Raw genomic sequence first — 24973 nt, forward strand, 5'->3', positions numbered from 1 at the left:
TATTATGTTTTTTGTTACATGTGGATGAGAATTTTCATGAAATGCCACCCACTTGGTCTTCACAGGATACCTTCTAACATATTTAACTCGTTGACCAGTGTGCCGAAAATCCCAGTGTGAATGTGCACTTTCATAAATACTTCTCCTTGCTAATTAAGTTAGCTGATTAAAAGTGTGACTTAATTGTCCCGTCATTTTGTTTTTGTAAGGCTAAATATATATATATGCATCTGTATGTGTTAGGTATCAGAGTTAGTCTAGTCAAATCCAAGTGAGCCTTTGTAAGTGATTGAGTCACTATTGCTGATATTTTTTTAAGTAGGCTCTATGCCCAATGTGGGGCTTGAACTCATGACCCCAGGATCAAGGGTTGCATGGTTTACCGACTGAGCCAGCCAGGCACCCCTGTTGCTGATATCGTAAATAATTTTTTCCTATTTTATAGTTTGTCCCCAGCTTTTTTTTTTTTAATTTTTTAAATCTTTATTTATTTTTGAGAGAGAGCACAAGCAGGGGAGGAACAAGAGAGAGGGAGACACAGAGTCCGAAGCAGGCTCCAGGCTCCCAGCTGTCAGCACAGAGCCCAATGGCGGGGCTCGAACTCACGAACCGTGAGATCATGACCTGAGCTGAGCTGAAGTCAGACACTTAACTGACTGAGCCACCCAGGTGCCCCAGTTTTTTTTTTTTTTCCATAAAGATTATTTTAAGTAATCTCTACAGCCAATGTGGAGCTTGAATTTATAATCCTGAGATCACTGACTGAGCCAGCCAGGCAACCCTCCAGGTTTTTTTGTTTTTTTTTCCTCTTTTTTTAGTTTTCTCAGATTATAAGAAAAGGCGGTTCATCTGGGTATTGTGACTTTCATGTAAAACTGAACAGACTGCCAATCCTGTATTCAAATAAAAGGAACTAAATGTATCAGATTTATGGGTCACTGACTTAATGATTAAAACATAATATTACTGGGGCTCCTGGGTGGCTCAGTCGGTTAAACGTCCGACTCCTGGTTTTGGCTCAGATGACGTCTCACGGTTTCGTGGGTTCAAGCCCTGCATTGGGCTGTGCTGATAGCACAGAGCCTGCTTGGGATTCTCTCTCTCCCTTTCTCTCTCTCTGTCCTTCCCCCACTTGCACTCTCTCAAAATAAACTTAAAAAAATTAAAAAAAAAAAACCCTCCATAGCATTACTCATTTCAATGATCTTACTCACTTTTCTCACTTATGGGTAGAATCGAGAATAAAGAAAACTCCTAGGACTGAATATCATGTTGTATCTTGAATTTGAGGGATCTATGAAAAGTTGCTTAAATTCATATTTGGAAGGTGTCTAGAGTGAACCCAGGGGCAATTCATTGAGGTAGAAAATTCACCGTTCCCATAAATACCAGGGGAGATAGACGAGCCTCTCAAAATACCAAATATACTTCATAGCATATAGAAAAGAAAATGCTTAATTTTGCACATTTGTTGGAAAGTTTGCACCAGTGTGAGAAGGGAAATTGTTTAGGTTGAAGAGGATAAGCCATTTTGCCAGAATGGTTTCTTTACTGTTTCTGTGCGTTTGCTTCTTGTACACGCACATGTCTTCAGCCTGTGTGAACCTGTCGTTCTGTGAACAACAATTACAGCTTAGAAAGATGAGTGGTGACCCTTTCCCTGCCACCCACTCACCATGCGGTGCATGGAGTGGACCACTCAGCGGGTTTACATTTGAAAAATACAGATGCTGCTAGGAATCTGTGTCCTGTGTGGTATTAATCATTAAATCCCTGTCCACACAGAGACAAAATTAAATAGAGAATTGAGGCATCTCCAAAATAATTCAGGGAAAATTCTCTGAGGGCAATTAGGGTTTGTTTTCTTCATCCTGTTCTTTTGTACTCTGTGCCTCTTGAGGATGCAGGCGACATTTTTTTTTTTTTTTGGTACAGTGTACTTTATTGATGGTACATGACAAGGTAGGCTCCCCAAGCCCCTCTCCTTCTTCAAGGGGTTTGGGATGGGAACTGTGTGAAGATTGGGAGATTCTCAGTGTGTTGGGGGAAAGGGGACAAGACTCCTCATTAGCTGAGGGCCTCTCTCTCCCTCTTGCCATCGCTAGGGCTAGTGGTCCAGGGGGCTCTTAGAGGCAGTGTGGACCATAAGGTCCACCACGTAGTTGCTATAGCCAAATTCACTGTTACAGCAGGAAATGAACTTGATAAAGTGGTCATTGAGGGCAATGCCAGCCCCAGCATTGAAGGTGGAAGAGTGGGTGTCACTGTTAAAGTTGCAGGAGACAACGTGGTCCTCAGTGTAGCCCAGGATGTCCTTAAGGGGGCCCTCCTATGCCTGCTTCACCACCTTCTTAATGCCATCATATTTCGCACCTTTGTCTAGGCAGTAGGTCAGATCCATGTCTGACCTTTTGGGGGTGGGGACACGGAAGGCCATGCCAGTGAGCTTCCCATTCGGCTTGGGGATGACCTTGCCTATAGCCTTGTCACTGCCAGTAGGAGCAGGGATGATGTTCTGGGCAGCTCCTCGGCCATCATGTCACAGCTTCCCAGAGGGGCCGTCCATGGTCTTCTGGGTGGCAGCTGATGGTATGGACTGTGGCTGTGAGTCCATCCACGATGCCAAGGTTGTCATAGGTGACCTTGGCCAGAGGGGCCAAGCGATTGGTGGTACAGGAGGGATTACCGACAATGTTGAGGGAGTTACCATAGTTCTCATGGTTCACACCCATCACAAACATTGGGCATTAGCAGAAGGGGCGGAGATGATGATCCTCTTGACCCTACTCTTCAAGTGAGCCCTAGCCTTCTCCCTGGTGGCAAAGACCTCCATGGACTCCACAACACAGCACTGGCATCACCCCTTTTGATGATGGTGGGATCTTGTTCCTGGGAGATGAAGATGGGCTTTCCATTGATGACAAGTTTCCCCATTCTCAGCCTTGACTATACCATTGAATTTTCTGTGGATGGAATCATATTGGAACATGTAGACCCTATAACAGAGGTCAGTGAAGGGGTCTCTGACAGTTACAGTATCTACTTTGCCAGCGTTAAAAGCAGCCCTGGTGACCAGATGCCAGATATGGCCAAATCCATTTACTCCGACCTTTACCATCATGTCTTGGGGACATGGCTGGCACTGCCCCAGAAGATGCAGCTGTCTGTCAAATGGGGAGGAGTAGAGACCCAGGAGACTTGTTTTTTTTTTTTTTTTTAAACATTTTTGCTGCATATAGACTAAAATAATTTTGGTCTAATATTTTCTGTCTATAAATAGACAACAGCTATGTGTTAACTTATTATAGTTTGAGATTCCAGGACCATAGCTCATTTGCGTTTTCTATCTTTGTTGGCCATGATGGTGCCTTCCATATGTGACTGCTATGTTGTACATTAAACATGTCTGGTCAAACTGGTTTTGATTTTCCTTGTTCTCAGGTCTTATGGTTTTCTTTCTGGATGTTGGAAATAGGTTAATACAGCTGGGTCCCATTTTGTGTACTTGCATATTTATTGCCATAATGATGGCCTTGGAACCTCTGCATCCTTGCCTCAGCCCTTTTGGAAGGTAGCCCTGAGAGACCAAGTTTTGTGTTGTTACCACTGGGCCATTTCTGTGGTCTTTTAGGAGCCATGGCTAAGTTTTATACTCTTGATTCCTGGAGGGCAGCTGGCTTCTTTCTCCCAGGCAGCAATGAAAAAGATTAAATTTAATCTTATGCTTTTGAGCAATATTATTTATGGCCTATAATATCTTTGGTTTAAAAATATCTATTTTATGATATTCCCTAATCTTATAATTGGTATAGCCCTTTGGTTCTGAAATCCAGAGTAGAAACAAAGCAAGTGTTTTATGTTTAAAAATAACAAAGAAGTTTTAGAAAGACTTAGCTTCTTATTTAATTTTTTTTTTAATGTTTATTTATTTTTGAGAGAGAGAGACCAAGTGCGAGCAGGGGAGGGGCAGAGAGAGACACATAATCCGAAGCAGGCTCCAGGCTCTGAGCTGTCAACACAGAGACTGATGCAGGGCTCGAAGCCACGAACCACGAGATCATGACGTGAGCCGAAGTTGGGTGCTCAACTGACTGAGCCACCCAGGCAACCCAGCTTCGTTTCTTATTTAAAAGAGAAATATGCCAGATATGAATTACACTCAGAAAAAGAAATTTTGCCCAAGAGATAGTTCTCATGTGCATCTTTCTTAGAGCAGCTCTGTTTCCTTGAACACTCTTGTCTCTTTTCCTTGAAGCGTCTGCTGCCATTGGCTTCTAGCCTAGCCCCTTTCTCTTGGCTTTCTTCTTTCTTTGCTCATCATTCGTTTCCTATTGCCCTTTAGGTTCTCTTCCCACTGTCAGGAGATGATGTTCTCTTTAGGGGACCATCCTGGGTCCTCTTTATCCTCTTAAGATAATGCTGTGTTTGCCCCTGCCTTCAACTACCATTCATACATGCCCATTTCTGCCCAGTTAATACACCTCTAGTTGGAACCTCTTTTGTGAGTCCAGAGTTGTTAGCTTCCAATTGGACATTTTCATTTGGATGTTTGCTGTATTCTTGCAACTGAGTGAATCAAAAAAAATGAAAGAAGCTTTTACCAGTTGCTTCTTCATGGAGCTTTTGGCTCAAAGCATATGACAGTCTGTGTGTCCCATGTTTGAATCCTGGCTAGGTTAGTTAACCGATTTTTCCTGCCTTATTGCATTGGCTAGTACCTCCAAGACAATGTTCGTTTGCTCCTGGTCTTAGGAAATATTCGGTCTTCACCATTTTAAATATAATGTTAGTTGTAAATGTTTTTTATAGATACTCTTTTATGTGAAGATTTTAAGTTTAGAACAAAGTTTAGAACATTTTTATTAGCTAATTGTAAATATTTTTATTTATTTTATTTTTATTAATTTTTTTTTTAATTTTTTTTTTCAACGTTTATTTATTTTGGGGACAGAGAGAGACAGAGCATGAACGGGGGAGGGGCAGAGAGAGAGGGAGACACAGAATCGGAAACAGGCTCCAGGCTCTGAGCCATCAGCCCAGAGCCCGACGCGGGGCTCGAACTCACGGACCGCGAGATCGTGACCTGGCTGAAGTCGGACGCTTAACCGACTGCGCCACCCAGGCGCCCCTATTTTTATTAATTTTTAATGTTTATTTTTGAGAGAGAGAGAGAGACAGAGAGAGAGGGCACGAACAGGGGAGGGGCATAGAGAGATGGAGACAGAGGATCCAAGGAGGCTCCACACTGTCAGGGCAGAACCTGATGTAGGGCTCAAACTCATGAAGCCTGAGATCTTGAACTGAGCTGAAGTTGGGTGCTTAACTGACTGAGCCACCCAGGTGCCCCTAATTATAAATATTTTTAATGTTCAGAGGATCCTTACTGAAAATAAGCAAAATAAAAGTCCATCTTAAATAAATATTTTTAAAAAATTGTGTCTTATTTATTTATTTATTAAAAATGTTATTTTGAGAGAAAGAGAGAGAATGCACATGATGAGACTAGCAGAGAGAGAGAGAGGGAGAGAGAGAGAGAATCTCAAGCAGGTTCTGTGCTCAGCATGGAGCCGGACATAGGGCTTGATTTCACAACTGTGAGATCATGATGTGGGCTGAAATCAAGAATTGGGCACTTAACTGACTGAGCCACCCAGGTGCCCCTATTTACTTATTTTTTAAAGTAATCTGTACACCCAACATGGGCCTCAAACTCATGACCCTGAGATCAAGAGTTAGATGTTCTACCAGCTAAGCCAGCGGGGTGCCTCTATGTTAAGTAAATTTAGGGAAATATAAAATTTTAATTCAGTGAAACTTGAAGGGGTCAAAGAAACTTTCATAGCTGAAGAGAAAAAGGTAGAGATCTGGTTTGGAGGAAATGAGCCTATTATTTTGTTTAATCATGGTAGGTACTAATTTCTCATTTGCTGGATGGGTATGTAAACGGTAATTTAATTTTGTAACTTTTTATTTTTGGCATTAAACCTTATTTTCCTGTGTTTAAATAAATCAGACTCAGAATAATTTTGGACTTTTGCAGATACCCTGTTATTTTTGTGTGTGTGTGTGTGTGTGTGTGTGTGTAGGAGAGAGAGAGAGGGAGAGAAAGAGACATAGAGAAAGAGATGACCATCATCACTGGAACTGTAAGGTCTAAGCGATTTGGAATTGTATTTAGCCTCTTTTTTCCTCCATTAAGAAAACTAAACCTGGTTTAGTCCCAAAGGAGGCCTCTAGAAAAGTCTGGAAATTCTTATTCTTATCAGAATCATATGTTAAAACACTATGAATCTTTTGAATACAAATGACCATCAGTGGACCGTGATTATGGGACAGAGTCATACACACAGTCCTTGCTTAACTGAAGTAAAAGCCTCCTGGAAGGTTATGATGGTATATGTATATACATATATACATGTGTATATATACATATATATATATATACACACACACACACTTATATATATACATACATATACACACATATGTATAAGATATATATAACGTATAATACTAATATATAATATATGTTAATATAACATATATATATAATATATATTTTTTCCTTCTTAGGCAAGACTCTATATTATATATATTATATATAATATATAGTTAGTATATAATATATATATTATAGTACACCCAATGTGGGGCTCCAACTCCTGACCCTGAGATTAAGAAATTGCACGCTGTAGCCAGTCAGGCATCCCAGTATGAAAAGTTCTAGAATTTTTAGAATTAAACATCTTTAAATTTAGAAATTTTACTTTTCCTAGGATTTGGAACTTCCATTCGATGCTCACTAACAATAGTTGATCCATCTTTTGGTAAATCTGGGCAGGATGAAGAAAGAGTAACTGTGTATGCAATGTGCATCATTTAGTTCTTTTTGGTGGAAAGTTCAAGGAGACGATTAGAATTTTAAAGATGCCCTAGCACATAGTAGGCCCTCCGCAAATATTTGTTGGCCAATGTTGAATGAAAAAGAGAGGTGGGGGAGGGGGAGATATGTTGAAACATGTTATTTACTCTTCTTTTTTTCCATGAGAAGTGAGTTGATCTCAATTTCCCTCTTAGCTCTTAAAATTCTTAGAGGTCAGAAATCTAAAATTAGTAGTTGTTAAGTTCAGGGCTTTATTCTGAGAGATTTGCCTTCTTCCTTAGGCAAGCCTCTCTCTCTAGAACTCTCTCAGTTCCTCTTCACCTAATTGTTACTTCACGGTTTTTCTGTTGTTTGGAACTTTCTTCCAAGCTTCATGATAATCCAGGGTAGCATACTGGAAGGAGATAGACCTGATTCAAATCTTTTCTCCATGAATTATTTATGCATGGATGCCCTTTAATAAATTCAATGAGCCTCCACTTTCTCTTCTGTAAAATAGGGGCAGTAAAATACTCCCCTTGAATTTAGTTGTGTGCCTTAAATGAATGAATTGCTTGTCACCATACCTGGCATATGTTAGGTCCTAAATAAACTAGAAATTACCATTTTTCCCCCCTTAGTCTGATAGTTCTGCAGTTATCTCTCCAATGACTAAGACTTTAAAATCTCTATTGTCCTGAATAGCTCACTCCTATTACCCACAGCTAAATGATTTTTCCCCCGATGCTGTTGGTCAGCGTGAATAATTTTCACTGTGTTCCTCAGAGTTTCTGGCTGAGTCCTTACTGTTTTCTGTATCCATTGCTGTTCCGAATCCTTATCTGAAGCTATGGCTGGCTGGATCTTTGTTCTCTATCCTGTTTTTGTACTATCTAGCCGACCATATGGAATTCTTTGTTTCTGCATTTTCACCGTTAAGAAGTAAAGAGGCTGTCTTTTTCTCCTGTCATGGGAGAAAGTAGAGCTTGATTTGAAGAATTTTCTCCTTTGAGATTTGCTAAGTATTAAAAAAAAAAAATCTCTTTACAGAAGTATAAAGAGCACAAGTCATGCTGGGAGCTTGGTGAATTTTCCCAACGGAAACATACCCGTGTAGTAAGGATCCTAGTAAATTTAAGGGAAGTCTCTAACTGCTCCAAGGTTGATTAAGCCTTTTTGCCCTCGTCATCCTGCAGATTACCCACCTGTTGTGAGAGGCATTTCAGCTCCCTCGTGCCCTCTGACCCACCATCTGCCAGCTGGTTTTGTGTGGACTGGGTTTTGCCGGCCCCGCCCTCCCTCTCTTTTCCCTGCGATGGGAAGTGGGGGGTTAAAGAGACTGACACTTTGTTCTTGATGCCACGTGCATTCGAGGAGATGGCTTAGAGAGAAGGCCGTGTTTCCACTTCCCCTTAACTGGTCTTCCTTTGTGGGCAGCAGAGGTGGGATGCAAAATGCAGAGAAATTGCTGAACGAACACTGCATGTTTCCTTTGCTTTTTTCTGTCTGTTCAACAAAGCACTGAAGATGTTGAGTAAGACGATGCTGACTTAAGAAGCGAGTGTGAAAAAACCACTATGTTTATGATTAAAAAACTAAACATGGGGGATGCTTGGATGGCTTAGTCGGTTAAGTGTCCGGCTCTTGGTTTGGGCTCAGGTCATGATCTCACAGTTCGTGAGATCAAGCCCGTGTTAGTCTCTGTGCTGACTGTGTGGAGCCTGCTTGGGATTCTCTCTCCCTCTTGCTCTGCCCTGCCTTGCCTCTGTTCATGCTGTCTCTCTCTCTGTCTCTCTCTCAAAATATATAAACATGGAAAAAAAAAAAGCTAAAACTTTTTTTTTTCTTGAGAGAGAGAGTGAGAGAGAGCTCGAGCAGGGAGGGGCAGAGAGAGAGGAAGAGAGAGAGAATCTCAAGCAGGCTCCACGCTGAGTGCAGAGCCCGATGAGGGGCTTGATCCCACGACCCTGTGATCATGACCTGAGCTGAAATCACGAGTCAGATGCTCAACTGGCTGAGCTACCCAGGTGCCCCGAAAAAAATTAAAGTTAGACTTTAAAAAAAAAAAAATTTTTTTTTAATGCTTATTTATTTTTGAGAGAGACAGAGACAGAATGTGAGTGGGTTGGGAGAGAGAGGGAGACACAGAATCTGCAACAAGCTCCAGGCTCTGAGCTGTCAGCACAGAGCCTGACGTGGGGCTCAAACTCACGAGCTGCGAGATCATGACCTGAGCTGAAGTTGGACGCTCATCTGACCAAGCCACCCAGGCACCCCTAAGTTAGACTTTTTAAAATGAGGAGCAAGTGTTATGAATAGTGGGTGAAAAGTTATATGGTCTATAGAGCAGAGGTTAGAAGGAGATGGGCTTATGTTGAGGCAGAGGGATTTAGGCTACATTGTGACTTCCTGTTGGAGAGGGCTCCGGAATACTGCAGGGTATGCTTTGCTGAGATTTTTTTTATCCATCTCCTGGACTGATGGGGTAATGCTTACGGTAGCCGTAGTCAGAGTTTGGAGTTGACCTTCCTTCAATTATAATTCTTTTGTTATTAAGTAGTTTCCTGAATATGATGAAAGATACCGGGACTTTCCACTGCCCTACATTCAATAGGAAGACATGGATTATATAGACATTCTGGTATAAATTAGAGATCTTTCAGAAGTGCTCTGCTAAATTTTTTCAGACCAAAGGCATGAGTTGACATCCCAGCTCTACTACTTAGTGGTTGTGGGACCACAAATTGAGGATTGTTGTGAAGATGTGGGAGGTCATGTGTATGAAGGGCTTTGTAAATTGGGTGTGATGTCCTGTACCAGAGTGAGTGGTCACACTTCCGGTGGAATTTCTACCTGTGTATCAAGCTCACATCTGCTCTGGCTTCTCTTGCTTCCAGACCTCCTCGTCTCTCTGTGACTTTGGGCAGTTGGGCAGAATTCCCTTGTTTGTGTTTTGCTTGTTCTAGTTTTCAGTGCTGTCTCTCTCGATGAGTGATGCTGGTTGAGACGTTGGGGGAACTCTGGGAGTGGGGAGGTTTTGCATTATTTGAGAGTTAGGAAGCTTTCTGAGAAACTAGATTTAGAAAGGGATGCTAGAGGTAAAAGACGAAAGTGGGGAAACAGAGTCAGGCCAGGTGTGGCGGGGTGCGGGGAGGGCAGGGGTTTGGGCTGACCGCCATGGTGCTCCTGCACCAAACAGCACCCTGACCCCCGTAGGAAGGGGGAGAAAGGCCACCAGCCTCTCGCCGTCTGCATGGCCAGAGCCCTGCCTCAGGACAGGACATCAGCACGCTCCTCTCTGCCATGAGGGTACTGGCTCCAGGAGTGGATGGCCAGTTCCAACTCCAGCTCCCATGACCTCCGTTCCTCTTCCCCCTGTGAACTGGGTGTGGGGCTGTGGGCCTCAGATCCTACCTTGGTTGCCATCTTCAGGAGATCTGGGCGGGATCTGTTGTGGGGATCTTTGCCGGGATGCCTGAACACGTTGCTTCCATCTTGGTAGATTATCAGATATTTTTTTAATAATATCATCTCATTGATAATGATCTCATTGATATTATCTCCTTTTGTGTCTTCAAATTTGCCCTTTAATAGAATCCTATTTTGTTGTTGCTGGCTTTAACAACATAAGTTTACTTGCTCTCAGTTCTGGAGGTTGGAAATCCAAGATCGAGATGCCAACAAGGTTTGGTTTCACTTGAGGCCTCTCTGCTTGACTTGAGGACGGTCACCTCCTTGCTGCCTCTTCCCACAGTCATCTTCCATACAGGCACAGCCCTGGTGTCTCTGCGTGTATCCTAATCTCTTCTTTCTGCCTCTTGTTTTTTTAAAATTTGAATCCAATTTTATTACGTTCAGTTCAGTTTTTTACAACATTCATAACAACATAAATTCAGTTCCACGTATTAAAGAATATTTTAGTCTACAATGGAAGCTTAGAAACTGGAAGAAGTGTAAGCATTGTATCTTCATCAGTGTTAAGATAATCTTTAAAAGGGTAACTATATTAGTTACATGTTGTTGGGTAATAAATTACCCCAGCACTTGGAGGCTTAAAGCGTTAACAGTTACTCTCCCACACCTTCTGTAGGTCGGGAATCTGGGCCCAGCATAGACTGTGGCCCAGTGCCACAGGCTGCTGTCACTCTTGGAGTTCCCTAGGGGAGGACCTGCCTGGAAGCCCTGATAATTTCTGAATTGTTAGAGTTTCTGATAATTTCAGAATTGTCTGTGAAGTCATCTCTCTCTTGAAGAAATTGAAATGGTCTATTCTATTGAAATGGTCTATCCTGTTAATCTCCTTAATGTGGGTCACTTGGCCACCCTCTCAGTGTTCTCATTCTTTGCAATATGGATAGGCTTAGAATTTTCCAGTTCTTCAAGCTCTGGTTCTTTTTTTGCTTCAAAATCCCACATTTAAGTCCTTTTTTTCCCCCTCCTCAAATTTTACTAGAAGCAATCAGGATGATCCAACCTGTATCTTCAACATTTTGTTAGAAGTTATTCAGCATGTTCCAATTTCATCACTTCCAAGAAAACCTTCCAGAAAACATGGGAACACCAATGCAAGGCACCCAAATTGTTTGACTCTCCATAGCAAGGGTTGCCTTTCCCCTGGTTTTCAATAACCTTGTTTCCATCTGAGACCTCATCAGAATGACTCGACCATCCATATCTCTGCACTCTGTTCATGGTTACTTAAGCATTCTCTAAGAAAACGGAAGCTTTCTGTCGTGTTCCTTTCAGATTGGTTGTAACAAAATGCCATAGACTAAGTAGCTGATAAGCCACAGAAATGTATTTCTCATAGTTCTGGAGGCTGGACACCAAGATTAGGATGCCAGCAGTAGTCGGGGGAGGGCTCTTTTCCATGTGGCTAAGTTCTTGTGTCTTCGCTTGGTGGGAGGGCTTAGCAAGCTCTCTGTGCTGTCTTCTATAAGGGCCCTAATCTGATGCATGAGGGCTCCATTCTTGTGACCTAATCACCTTGCAAAAGTCCCACTTACTACTACCATCACTTGGCAGATTAGGGCTTCATGGTATGAATTTTTGGGGAGACACAAACATTTGGACCACACCACTTTCTATATAGTTCTTTTCTGAGTCCTCACCAGAATCATCCTTAATGGTCATGTGGGATCTTTCTTGCATGCACCTTTAAACTCTTCCAGCCTCTACCTGTTACCCACTTCCAAAACCACTTCCATATGGTTAGGTGTTTGTGACAGCAGCCTCCCTGCTTCTCAGTCCCAATTTGTGTCTTAGTCTGTTCAGGCTGTTATAACAAAAGTACTATACGTTTTTTTGTTACAATTGTTAAACTGTATAATTTATAATTTTGTTAAACTCTTTGTTTAAGCATGGCGCAAACATTTCTCATAGTTCTGAAGGCTGAGAATTCCAAGATCGAAGCACCAGCAGGTTCCGGGAGAGCCTGTCCTGGATTATAGCAGTCTTCTCGCTGTGCTCTCCCCTGGCAGGAGGGAAAGGGGGCTCTGTGGGGCCTCTTTTATAAGAGTGCCAATCCCATCCACGAGGGTTCCACCTTTATAAACTCTTCACCTGCCCAGACATCAACTCCTAGCATCATCACATTAGGGGTTAAGATCTCACCATACGAAGAGGGTGGGCACTAACATTCAGTCCATAACAGATGGTCCTAAAAGCCCTTTGGGTTCTAATTTTTACCCTAAAGTGTTGCTGTTTGCTTAGCAGTCCTGTTCCTGGGCTTTGTGTTCATGTATCGGATGCACTAGCATAGCAGCATGTAGTGGCCAGGAACTGTCGCTCCCTAAATTCTACAGGGCTGGTTTGAATTCCATTTCCTCAGCTCCCTCTCTCTGTGCCTTGCAGCAGAGTACTTTAGCTATATAAAACCCCAGGTTTTCTCATCCTTAAGCAGTGTACTGATTTGTGCCCATAGTCTTATGGTGAGACTTAAATGGGACCATGTATGTAAAAAAAACATGGAGTGCCACGCATGGAACCCAGTGAAATCCCAGTGCTCGTTAGCTCTTGTTGCAATTAGAGAAACAAAGACCTCTTCTTGAAGAATAAAATCAAACCCAGTTACTGTTTATAAGCAAGGTCAGTTCCTGCTTGCCCACTCCTGGATGTTTGCCCCTAACTTGCAGTGTATCCACTGTAAGTGGATTCAGCAAGCTGGAATGGACTGGCAGTCACGGGGCATCCGTGACACTGAGCAAGAAATGATGTGCCCCTCGGCAAAAAACTAGAAAATGTAGAAATGGCCAATAAGCATGGAAGAAAATGCTCAGTATCACTAATCACGTCAAACCACAGTGAAGTACCGCTTCACCCTTATCCGGATGGCTAGTCACCCCAGAACAAAAACCCATAAATTGTTGGCAAATATGTGGAGAAATTGGAACCCTTCTGCACTGTTGGTTGGAATGTAAAATGAAGCAGTCGCTATGGAAAACAATATGGCGGTTTCTCAAAAAAATGAAGAATAGAATAACCATCGAATCCAATAATTCCACTTCTGGGTATTTACCCCAAAGAATTGAAAGCAGAGATTCAAACAAGTGTTTGTATCATATTCAAAACAGCATTAATCACAGCGGCCAAAATGTGGAAGCAACCCAACTGTCCACAGACAGATGAATGGACATTTGTATAATACCAAATGTGATATATACAGACAGTGGAATATTACTCAGCCTTAAAAAGGAAATTCTAGGGGCGCCTGGGTGGCTCAGTCGGTTGAGCGTCTGACTTCGGCTCAGGTCACGATCTCACGGTTTGTGAGTTCGAGCCCCGCGTCAGGCTCTGGGCTGATGGCTCAGAGCCTGGAGCCTGCTTCCGATTCTGTGTCTCCCTCTCTCTCTGCCCCTCCCCCATTCATGTTCTGTCTCTCTCTGTCTCAAAAATAAATAAACATTAAAAAAAAATTAAAAAAAAAGGAAATTCTGACACTTGCTGCAACATGGAGGAACCTTGAAGACCCTACACTAAATGAAATAAGCCCATCACAGAACAATGTATGATCTCTCTTACACTGCTTACATGAGGTGGTTACAGTAGTCAAATTCATAGAGACAGTAGAATGGTAATTGCTAGGATCTGGGAGGAGGAGGAATGGAGAGTTCGTGTTTAGCAGGCATGGAGTTTCAGTTTTGTGAGATGAAATTGTTCTGGGGACGGAAGGTGTTGATGGCTGCACAGTGGTGTGGACGTTCTTAATGTCACTGGACTGGGCACTTAATAATGGCTAAAATGGCAATGTATTTACATATATTTTACCATAATTAAAAATAAATACCGTTTTTTAAGAGAGCTATTTCCCCCCCGTACACGGTTTTTACCTTGGGGAATTAAATTAACATACACTGAGTTTTCAACTTAAGAGTACTGTTTTGGTCAGTCCTTCAAAAAAGTTTTGATGGCCAGAATTGTTTCTATCCTCTTCAGCAATAATCAGGTGCCTCCCTCACCCCCTTTTTTTCTGCTCTTCCCCCATCCTGAGTAGTAAGAAATTACTTGAAGTCTTGCCTGGGCCGTGTCTTGAAGACAAAATCCTGATGGCCGTGGTGGCATCTTGAGAATTCTGTTGCTTTCTTTGCCTCCCCTGACATTTTCAGAAGCTGTTGGATAATGAGGTAAAGGATATGAGAAATGGAGTGTGGGGCCAGGGGAATCCAGATTTTATTGGACCTCAAGCGCATTGAATTTGGGGTTCTCTTAAAAAGAAAACAAAAACTTCTTTTCCATAACTTCTAATAGAGTGCATGTTGTGGACACATTTTGGGGCCCTTCCCAGGGCCCTGAAGGACCCCTGAAGCTTAAGGTTTGTTAGTTTAATGTATCTTGTCTCTATTCCAAAAGGTGAGGTAGAATAAAGCAGGAACTGGGTATAGCAAACTACTTACTTCCTCTGAGTTTTATTCTCAGAAGCAAAAATATCTGGAAAAATGTGTTCCATTCAGGAGACTAACAAACAGCCGGGAAGCCCCTGAGGATAGAAGATGGTTTATGCAGTTTAAATTCACTCTAGTCCACGTTTAATTTAACCATTTTTCCAAACTGCGATTTGGCAATAATCTGTACTGTAATTTAGTATTACGAAGTGACTTACGACCAAAACCAATTAATTTTGAATTTCTTGCCCAGAGTGTCGCAGTATAAAATTTTAGAGGCATTTTATGAGAAATTGTATGAAATTTCCATGATAATTATGACCTTGAGGTATTCCTGTGTCAAAGATGATGCACAATCTTCTCTTCTTTGTCTGGTAATTACTTTCTCATCCCCTCCCCCACCATTAGTCTTCATATCTGTTTCCTTAGAAAAATACTTCATCAATCAGAGATTAGAATAATCTCATTACCTTTGAGAATTCCTCAGTGTCACTCAGGCCTTTGATGGAGCTGTTAGGGAGCCTTTGTCACTGATTGCATCGCTTAGTGACCAGATGGACTCATTGGGAGCAACTTGGAGAATGTCAGACAGGAAGACATTTAATGAGGCGTGACACATGTAAAGTAAGCAATAGCGGATTTCTGGTTTTCTTGTTGCTTTGTTTTGCCTCCAGTAATCACATAAATTCTTTTTTTTTTTTTTTTGCATGAAAAATGGAGCTTTCAGAAATAAAAATAATATCTGTTTACTCCATATCATGAAAATGGAGCAAAAAGCAAAGAATTAGACCACACGCTTTTTTGTAGCAGAATTCATTATGAGGACAGAGCACGGTACTTGCAATGCCCAATAGGGTCCGGGCAGCTGCTGTTCAGACTTTTCAACTCAGCCAAATCCCCTACTTTTAAGATGTAGATTTCAGGGTCCAGATTGTCTATTGTTCAGATGCCAACTGGGCACTGGGCTGTATCTGCCAAACTCATTTTCACTTCGTCGTGGGCAAAACTAGAATTTGGATCCTAAATTAAAGGTGAAAGACAAGGTCTCTAAACCAATTAAATGCTATTATCACTCAAGGAGGGATTTTGTATGGTTTCGGGCCACTTGAATAACAGAAAATGATTGACAAAAATTCAGTTTCTTCCCCCCCCCCAGAGGTTTTTGGGGAACCTTTATAAAACTTGTTTATGTTTATGGTGAATTGAGGCCACCTCTGCTTATTTTAGACTCTGGAAAGATGAGATCAAAAGGAGTTCAAAATCTGTTCTTTTAAGTGTCGAAGCTATTTCCATTGGATGGGATTTAGCCAAATTATTTTTGGCTTGATCGGTGCTCCAAAGAAAAGAGGGTGTGGTGGAAAAAAACGATACTGAACATGAGTAAAACAGGGAGGAATTTTGTATTGTTCTGAGTTTCTGATCAGTGGAGGAAGAAAGACTTTTTGGAAAAAGAATAGGGGCGCCTGGGTGGCTCAGTCGGTTGAGCCTCTGACTCTTGATTTCGGCTCAGGTCATGATCCCAGGGTCGTGGCATCCAGCCCTGTGTCAGGCTCCACACTGAGCATAGAGCCTGCTTACGATTCTCTCTCCCTCCGCCGTTCTTCGCTAGTCACGTGCTCTCTGTCTTTCTAAAAAAAATTTTAAAAAATGAAGTTTTCCATATGTTCCTTCTTCATCTGAGGTATTCATATTGCTGGGGTCACGATAATTCTAATTAGGTCAGTTTGGACATTATTTGTGGCAGGAGAGGAAAACAAATGGTGTGCTGTCACCAACTTTCTTTCGAATAAATTAACAAATAGTCTCAGTTGAAACAGTTTTGTATTGGAATCTGTGGGCGGATTGGCTGGAAGCCAGTGTTACAGCTTTGTTCTACTCCCCCCCCCCCTCTATTTTTTATCAACAGGGTTTGTTCATCTGGGGGAGGACAGCTTTTCCTATGGGCTCCTGCACCATCCTGTTTCGGGGGTCCATCCCTCCATGGCCCACTTGGCACTTGTGACCCCCCAACTCATCCCCTCCCTGCTGCCTCCTTAGCTGCTGCCTCCTTAGCAGGTTTGCACATGTAGGCAGGATCCCATTGGTTAACCTGTTTCACAGCAGGGAACTTAAGGATGTCACTCACCTTTGTAGCTCACTTGTCCCTTAGTTACCTGAATTACAGAGTTGTTATCACTCCATTTTGTGATCACCTGCTAGGTGTCACTTGCTGTATCCACGTTCTTTTCCTTGCACGAGTTTTTTTAAAGTAGGCTCCACGCCCAACATGGGGCTTGAACTCGCGACCCTGAGATCAAGAGTTACGTGCTGTAGCATCTGAGCCAGCTAGGTGCCCCTCCTTGCAAGATTTTGTTTCCACCTTATCACGTTATGGGGGAGGGCATTATGCTCCCCATCATAGACGTGAGCAAGGCCGGATTCCAGCAAGATGAGAGACTTATTCAGAATCACGCGGATGGGAAGAGGCCACAAGTGGATTTACACCCGGGTTCTGCTGACCACTCTTCCCCACGCCCTCTGCTGCCTTCCACAGAGCCAGAGGGCTTTTAGAGTCCATCTTGTCCAGTGGTTTTCAGCACTGGATACACAAGTCATCTGGGGGAATTTAAGATGACTCTCCGGGGAGAGTCTGCCGTGCGGGGGGCAGGAACGACGAGGGGGGTAGAGGAAGGAGGTGCGTAACACCCCCTCCACGTTCAGGGAGTCTGAAGGCCAGCGACCTCTTCCCGGTCAGTCAGCTAGCTAGTTACAAGCCGGGACTTGGCCCACAATCCTCTGACAGCCCCTTGGTCTCTTCCTCTTGCTCTCATTCCAAATCCTGCCAATGGAGTCTGGGGACAGGCTCACCTCATCTTTGGTTTCTGAGGGGCATGTCGCAGAGCCCTCTCTGGTGTGATGTTCACGTAACTGGGTGTCCCTCATTCACCTCCTGCAGGCTGGTTGGCCCTTTCAGCTTGCTGCTCGTGTGTTTGGTCAGCTGGGGGAGACTCCCTTCCTCCCTTCATACTCTTATTCACTTATTTATTTACTCCCTCCTTCCCATTATAGCTGCTTCTGAGACTCCTTGGATGGACGTTGGACCTCTGCATATATTACCCCTCAGAACTTTCGGTTCCATGATGTTTCTCAGTATTTTCTTCCAGTTCACAGCCTTGGTGCTTAGCGTGGTTCCTGTTATTTCTCAGGTCCATTGAGGTTCCTTTTAAGCGATCATTTAAGATTTATTTCTTTGTCTCCTGTTGAGAGCTCTCTCTTTCTGATTGCTTCTTTTTCACAGCAGCCTGGTCTTGCTTTATGGACACACTACTATTTCAGATCTGTCTTAAGATACTAGAGTTAGTAACACGTTTTCTCCTGTCTTGTGAATTATGCTTCTTCTGGGGCCAGTTCTGTTTGTTCATTATAGCCCTTTCTTTCATGTTCTGTGTTTTCTTCAGATAACTTGTGATCCTCCCTTGCTGCTGGGTTTCCATGAGTGAACTCCATTGATAAGCCGAGAAGGTTGGCTTTGATCTTCTCTGCAGGTGTAGAGAGCGGCCTAAGTCGCAGGCAGACCCTGCTTCCCTCCATAATTGTCAGAGAGAGGAGGGTGGTGTCCCTAAGTGCATCTTTCCCCTGGGTGGAGGGGGGCTGCCTTTTCCTATGCGGAGGTTCCAAGCTGCCTTTGATTCCTCTCCCACACGCACGCTGGGATTTCCTCCAGACGTAGTGCCCCTTTTCTCGGTTTTAATCAGTGGGTTCAACCCTCTGCTGTGGCTCCCAGCCCTCACACCCTATTTTCTTGTGGGAAGGAAAAGGGGAGGGGGATGGTTGGGGAGGAGCATGTTGGGCTCAGCCCCTCTGTATTGGTTTCTCTGTTCCCTCCGTCCCAGGCGGTGCCCACTGCTGCCTCTCATCTTTGCCTCCTCCCCAGGACTCCCCGGAGGGTAGTGCTCCCCTCTGGAGGAAGCGGGCTGGCTGCTTTCCCCGTTTCCAGCACCGCTGTGTGTTTGGCTGGCTGGCTGGCTTGCTTTAAGAGAATTGTTGTTCCTGTCCTGCCAGCGCCAGCCTGGACAGAGGTGGCCTTGGCTCTGCCCGCTGTGTGGAGCTGGAAGGCTGTCCGAGGATCTGAGTGCAGGGCGTCTGCTCCCTGTTGTTCCCTGAGTGGCCCGTCGATGCCCCTGCAGGCTGGGCTCCCTTCCGCTGGCAGCCACTGCCCCAGAGGCCTGCCTCTGCCACTTCGATGGTGATGGTCACACGGCCCGTTCTCGCAGGAGATGCAGGGCGAGGGGGGCGGTGGCCGGGGGAAGGGCAGGCGGCTGCGGGTGCATCTGTGGAGGTGTTTACCAGGCAGCCTGGTGAAGCTGTGCCTGTGTGGGCAGGGAAGGGGGAGAGGGAGCAGAGGCAGGCTCCAAGCTTCAGGCCCGGCCTGGGCCTGGTGCCAGCGTCTTCACCTCTGCCCCTTTGTCCCGGCCACCTTCCCCAGGTGATGCTTGTCCCCGTCAGCTCCTTGTCCCAGGTTCATCCAGGAGCAGCAGCCAGGCTGTCCAGCACCCACGGGCCTTCACACCCCGCTCCAGAGCCCGGGGAGGAGGAGAAGTCCCCGGGCCCCACTGTCTGGCCCTTGTTGTCCCCTTCTTCCGTCTGTCTGTTCACAGACCTGCTGAGATCAGAAGGAGAGTTTGGAGAGCATGAGAGAAGGCACCGTCCCCGCTCAGGCGGAGTAGAGACGCGTGTGGGCCATCTTCCGGCAGCGTCTTCCCGCTGCTGTTCCGGCAAGGCCCAGGGTGACGGACCGGTGCCTGGTGCCAGGACGTGCCCGCTTGGTCAGTGCTCCGGTCGTGCAGGTGACCGGCTCGCCCCGGCAGTGGGTGACTGAGCCAGGGTAATTACAGATTTCCGATTCGTGACTTAACTGCTGTGCTTTGCAGTGAGAGATTTGGAGCAGACTGTGCATGGGGAAGGAAAGGGCAGAGGAGACACGCGAGGCTGCCTGGAACAGCGTGGCCGTGTCTGTGAAGGGCGAGGAGGGAGTAAAGGGGCGAGGTGAGAGCAGGCCATCCTGGGTGAAGGAGTCAGCAGCCGGCCTCTGGCGTGGGGGGCACGAGGGCGAGGGAGCTGGCGCTGGCAGGGGCGAGTCCACAGGCCCTGGTGTCTTAGGGAAGGTGCACAGACCGTGGGAGAGTTTGGCCGAAACGCCGCGGGATGTTTTTCTAGCACCGTAAATGACGCGACAGATGCATCAACCTGGCACGCTTGAACAGAAACACCTCAAAATCCTCAGCTTGCTTATGGAGAGGGACCTCGGCTCCCTGTTTGAACGCAAAGCTAGGGGATGCGTCACCATCCTGACCTGGTGGCCAGACACACCTGCGAGCTCGGGTCAAGGCCCTGTGCCGCCCTTGACCGCCAGAGCTTCTCGGCCCGGGTTCCCGCCAGGACAGGGCCGCTGTCTTCTGGCCCAGAGGACCCAGCGGTGGGTGGGAGGGGGCCTGGCATGGGGCGGTCTTCACACAGCGCTGCTGCTGTAGCTGGTTCGTCTCACACCTGGACTCGGTCGGCGTCTTTAAAAAAATCGGGTAATGGAATGGTACGGTTCTGCGTAGTTCCCGTGTCTTCCGAAGCCTTGCCTCCCCACTTGCCGAGCTTGCTCATTAGCGATGGGCCATTAGTGCCGTGACGGTTGTTGGATTTGGCTGTGGCTGGAAGCTTTGCCCCACTCTCTTTGCTGCGGACTCCTGGAACGTCTGTTGCATTAGCAGCAGCTAATCTTGTTCTGAGTGTACGTTTTAGCAGCTGTTCTAACCTCCGGTTTTATAATTGGCTCACTTATCAGAACAGTTCTAATTTGAAATAATAGTAGTCTGTAAAAAGCATTAATTAAAAAAAAATTGGTATAAATGGTTGGTTGGAAAGGAAATTGGGATAGTTGACTTCAGGGCAAGCAAGAGACTTTCATTAAAATGTTTCTCTTTAAGTGAACAAAAAATCTGGTTGGGTAGAGAAGGAATGTCATAGCTATAGGGGAAAATGTTTTAAAAATATGTCATGATAAGAAAAGTCACACTGTTGAGAGTGTTTTATTTGGGTAAAAATGGAGTAGTTCTAGCCATAACACGTTCTCAACCCACCACTTAAGCTTTCTCCAAAGCACGTGGTCTCTCCGGTCGAGAATAAGAAGCCTGGAGATTCCGGATGCCAAAGGCAAAGTCTGGACGGATGAGCACACTCCCCTCCTCTCTCCCCCCACCCCCAAATCTGCAGGTACATGGTGAAAAGAGAGAGCTTCGTAGAGAGGCTGCATCTCCAGAAGTAGTTCCCACGTAGACTCTCCATCGGTGGCCAGTGACGGAGCACACGCTATGTGCTCGTTCGTCATTTCGAATCCGTTTTCCAATTCAAGTTAGGTTTTCTCCTCCACATTTGTTTTCCTTAGAGAAGGAAAGAATCATTTGTTTTCCTTAGAGAAGGAAAGAATCTCGCCCAAGGGCAAAAATGCACTATTAATAATGAGTAAGCCAAAATTGAGACCCAGGTCCGCCTGGTCCGAGAACATGCATTCTTTCTACTAAAACCATTGTGTTTCCTGTAAGTCTACTGGCAAGATATTTTTGGCCTGAAATGCCCTCTTTTCAGCTATGAGTCTTTCCTGTCAAATGATTTCTGAAATCTTACCTCTTTAGACCTTAACAGATTTAAGATGAGCTGGCAATTTCCCCCATGCTATTCTGTTTAAAGAGGTCACTCTCCCAGCTCATTTAGCATTAGCCACCATGGAATGTAGATTTACTTTTTAACTTGTTACCCATGGTTTGTGTGGGGGGGAGGAGAGGGGGGATTAGGGGAGAAGGGGCAAGGGAGGACAATGTGTAATTATTTAGTTTTCCTATACAGACTAAATTAAGATGCCCCCCAAAAATGAGGCATATGATTTAAATCTGTCTATTGTGATTTGCTTGTATTATTTTACTTGTACCATGAAAATAATACCGGTGATCGATTGATGTTTCAGCTGGCAAGATAGTATTTTACATTAATATGCCATTTGAAATGATGTATGTTACTTGATCTATTGATTGGTCATAGGCAGAACTTGTAAATATTAAAATTTTTTAAATATTTATTTACTTTTGAAAGAGAGAAAGAGAGAGAGGCTGAGTGGGAGCAGGGGAGGGCAGAGAGAGAGACAAACACACACAGAATCCGAAGCAGGCTCCAGGCTCTGAGCTGTCGGCACAGAGCCCGAAGTGAGGCTTGATCCCATGAACCACGAGATCATGACCTAAGCTGAAGTTGGATGCTTAACCAACTGAGTCACCCAGGTGCCCCAGAACTTTTAAATATTTAAGAAAATTAATGTTTATTTATTTTTGAGAGAGAGAGAGTGCAAGCAGAGGGAGGGGCAGAGAGAGAGGAAGACACAGAACCTGAAGCAGGCTCCAGGGTCTGAGCTGTCAGCACAGAGTCCGACATGGGGCTTGAACCCACGAGCTGCGAGATCATGACCTGAGCCGAAGGCGCACTCTTAACTGACTGAGCCACCCAGCTGCCCTGGAACTTTTAAATATTTTAATGATCTCCTGATTATACTTAATAAAAACTGAAGTTTTTAAGGATGACGAAATTGACAGTGTGAAAGGCAACAGAGGAAAATTGCTCCTCTCCATGATCTGATTAGCCATGAATTCGATGATAGAAGTAAATCTTAGGAAATACTGTGTAAGTTCCCTAAGTGCTGGGATCGTTTTTGTTTTATTGACTGCTATAAATTTCTGTCTAGCAAAACGGTGTTATTAATATTTGTTGAATCATTAATGTATGTTGAGTGTGTACATAAACGAGTTGTAGACATGTATTTCTAAATGTAAATGCCAGAATATATCCCCCGATTGCAGATCCGTCTCGACATTCTATACCTTTAACGGTATAATAGAAGAAAAATGGTTGTTGTTATGACATCGGGCGTCCGAAGTACTGAAACATTAAGGAAATAATATTTACACTTAGGAAGTTAGGATGACAAGAATATCATAGAGTCATCAAGATATTACTCTAAAGCCTGTATATAATGAGAGAGCAAAAAGTGGGGGAAGGGAGGGAGAGAAGGAGAGAGCGAGAAAGACGCAACTATCGTAAATTGGTGATAATTGGAGAATCTGGATATCTGGATGAGAGGGATGAGAGAGTTCTTGAAATTATAAGAACTTGTATGTAGACTTGAAACTATTTGAAAATAGTTACTACAAAAACACTACATATTTTATCATTAGTGGAATGCTAACAAGGTTGGCAATATTTACGCAAAAAATTGATGATCATCTTTCTCAGTGACTTAGAAACAAGGAGAATTCATTTCTCTTTGACGGTGAAACTGTAGGGGCGCCTGGGTGGCTCAGTCGGTTGAGCGTCCAACTTCGACTCAGGTCATGATCTCACAGTGTGTGGGTTTGAGCCCCACATCAGGCTCTGTGCTGACATTAAATAAATGTTTTTTTAAAAAAAAAGTTAAACTGCAAAAAACAGCTTACGGTGGATCCGAGCAGAGACGTGCAAAATCACTTGGTAGAGACAGAAAGGTCCGTAAGATCTGAGTATGTAACCTAGCACTAGTAATCCATGCAGTGAACTTTAAACATTTATGTTTCATTGGCCAGGAAGGGTTGGGGAGGTTGGATACACCAGGTCTTTAGCCTGATAGCATTAAAATTTCTTTTTATCCAGCTAACCCCCCTTCTTTTGTGTCCAAGTTTGGCAAATACCCTCCTGATGGTGATTTATCACCCCCGTGTTTATCTGCTGTGCCAGTCCCGCTGCAGCAGATACCCTGGTGGGCTGGAAGGCCACATTTTTCATCATTTGTTAAAAGCCTGTGGTCTCTGAGCTCGATTGTGTGCTTCTTTCGGTGGGAGGCACTTCCACTTTCTGTATACTGGTGACATTTGATGTTCTCACCTTCTAAGCTACAGTCATACTCTGGTGAGTGGGGAATTCACTAAGATGATGGGGCCCAAGGAGGCCTCGTGGGTGAATTACAGTTGGCCTTTCCCAATGATATTCTGGTTTTTTTTTTTTTTTTTTTTGCTTATTTCTTTTGACTTCCTCAACCAAGACTTAACATTCAAGGGACAAAAAAGAATTAGAAGCTGGGTAATGAATGTAGATAGTATTCACATCCACCAGTTTCTCTCTCTTCATCAGCTGTGGATAGTAGGAAGGTAATAAATTAAAGGCTGGCCTTAGGTGAAATCTCGGGTACAAACAGCAGAAATAACATGAGATGCAGAGAAAAGTATTCTGAAGATGAGTTCATGGTCATAAATTGCAAACATGAAGAAAGAACCCACTCTGAAGAGACAGAAAACACAATAATAAGGAATGTCTGTACTCTAAGAATTGAAGATACTAAAATGCTAGGAATTATAAAATAATATGTTAGAACTAATCGTTAAGAATAAAAATAATAGTACACTATGAAGCGAGAACAGAAATATTTGAAAAGGAACCAAATAGAACTTGTAGAAGTACAATTGCACTTACCCCCATTACAAACTCAGTAGACCATTAATAGACTAGTCAAAGCTGAAGAGACATCTAGTGAGTGTGAAGAGAGATCTAAAATAATTCCTCAAAATGTAGCATAGAGTGACAAAGAGATTGGAAACCTTCCAGCGATTGAAAGACTTTCAGCTAGAATGAGATGGTCCAAAATGTCTAATAAGAGTCTAGAAGACGAGGATAAAACGGGAAAGAGCAGATACTCAAAAAGATAATAGCAGATAATGTTTTCAGAACGGATGAAGGGCACATTCTAATTTTGGGAGAATCACATTGCAACATGGGCAGGAAATACACGAGCAAATCTGCAGAAAGTTCTGTGAAACTGTAGAACTCCAGAATTGAAAAGAAATCTCCTAAGAGAATCCGATAGAAAAACCAGGTTTAACTACAAAGACTGGACAGTTCTGGACAGTAGGCTTCTCCTTAGCAGTAAGTGAGGACAGAAGTTAGTGGAATAATACTTTCAAGTTCCACACAGATATCTAAACTCCATTAAAATTGTCACTCGAGAGTGAGTGCCGGACATCTTCGATTCACAGAGAAAGAGTAGGCTTACCACACACAAACCTAAATTGGATTAAATTTAATTGGGATTCAAAAGAAGAAATGGAATGTGAGACGCCCTGGTGAGCAAAGACTGGGGAACAAGTACTCATTTTTACAAGCATTAGTTTGAAAAAAAATTGCTTTTTGG

At 43.9% G+C, this 24973-nt stretch overlaps 1 protein-coding gene and 1 pseudogene across 15 annotated transcripts in view; one reads left to right on the forward strand and one right to left on the reverse strand.

Moving 5' to 3' along the window:
• TIAM2 (TIAM Rac1 associated GEF 2) overlaps positions 1-24973 on the forward strand; it is a 325018-nt gene that overhangs the window by 136183 nt on the left and 163862 nt on the right. The gene's annotated exons all lie outside the window — the stretch shown is intronic.
• LOC123385584 lies at positions 2330-3118 on the reverse strand (annotated as a pseudogene).

The sequence above is a fragment of the Felis catus genome, chromosome B2, assembly GCF_018350175.1.
Source record: "Felis catus isolate Fca126 chromosome B2, F.catus_Fca126_mat1.0, whole genome shotgun sequence".
Classification (NCBI taxonomy): Eukaryota; Metazoa; Chordata; class Mammalia; order Carnivora; family Felidae; genus Felis; species Felis catus.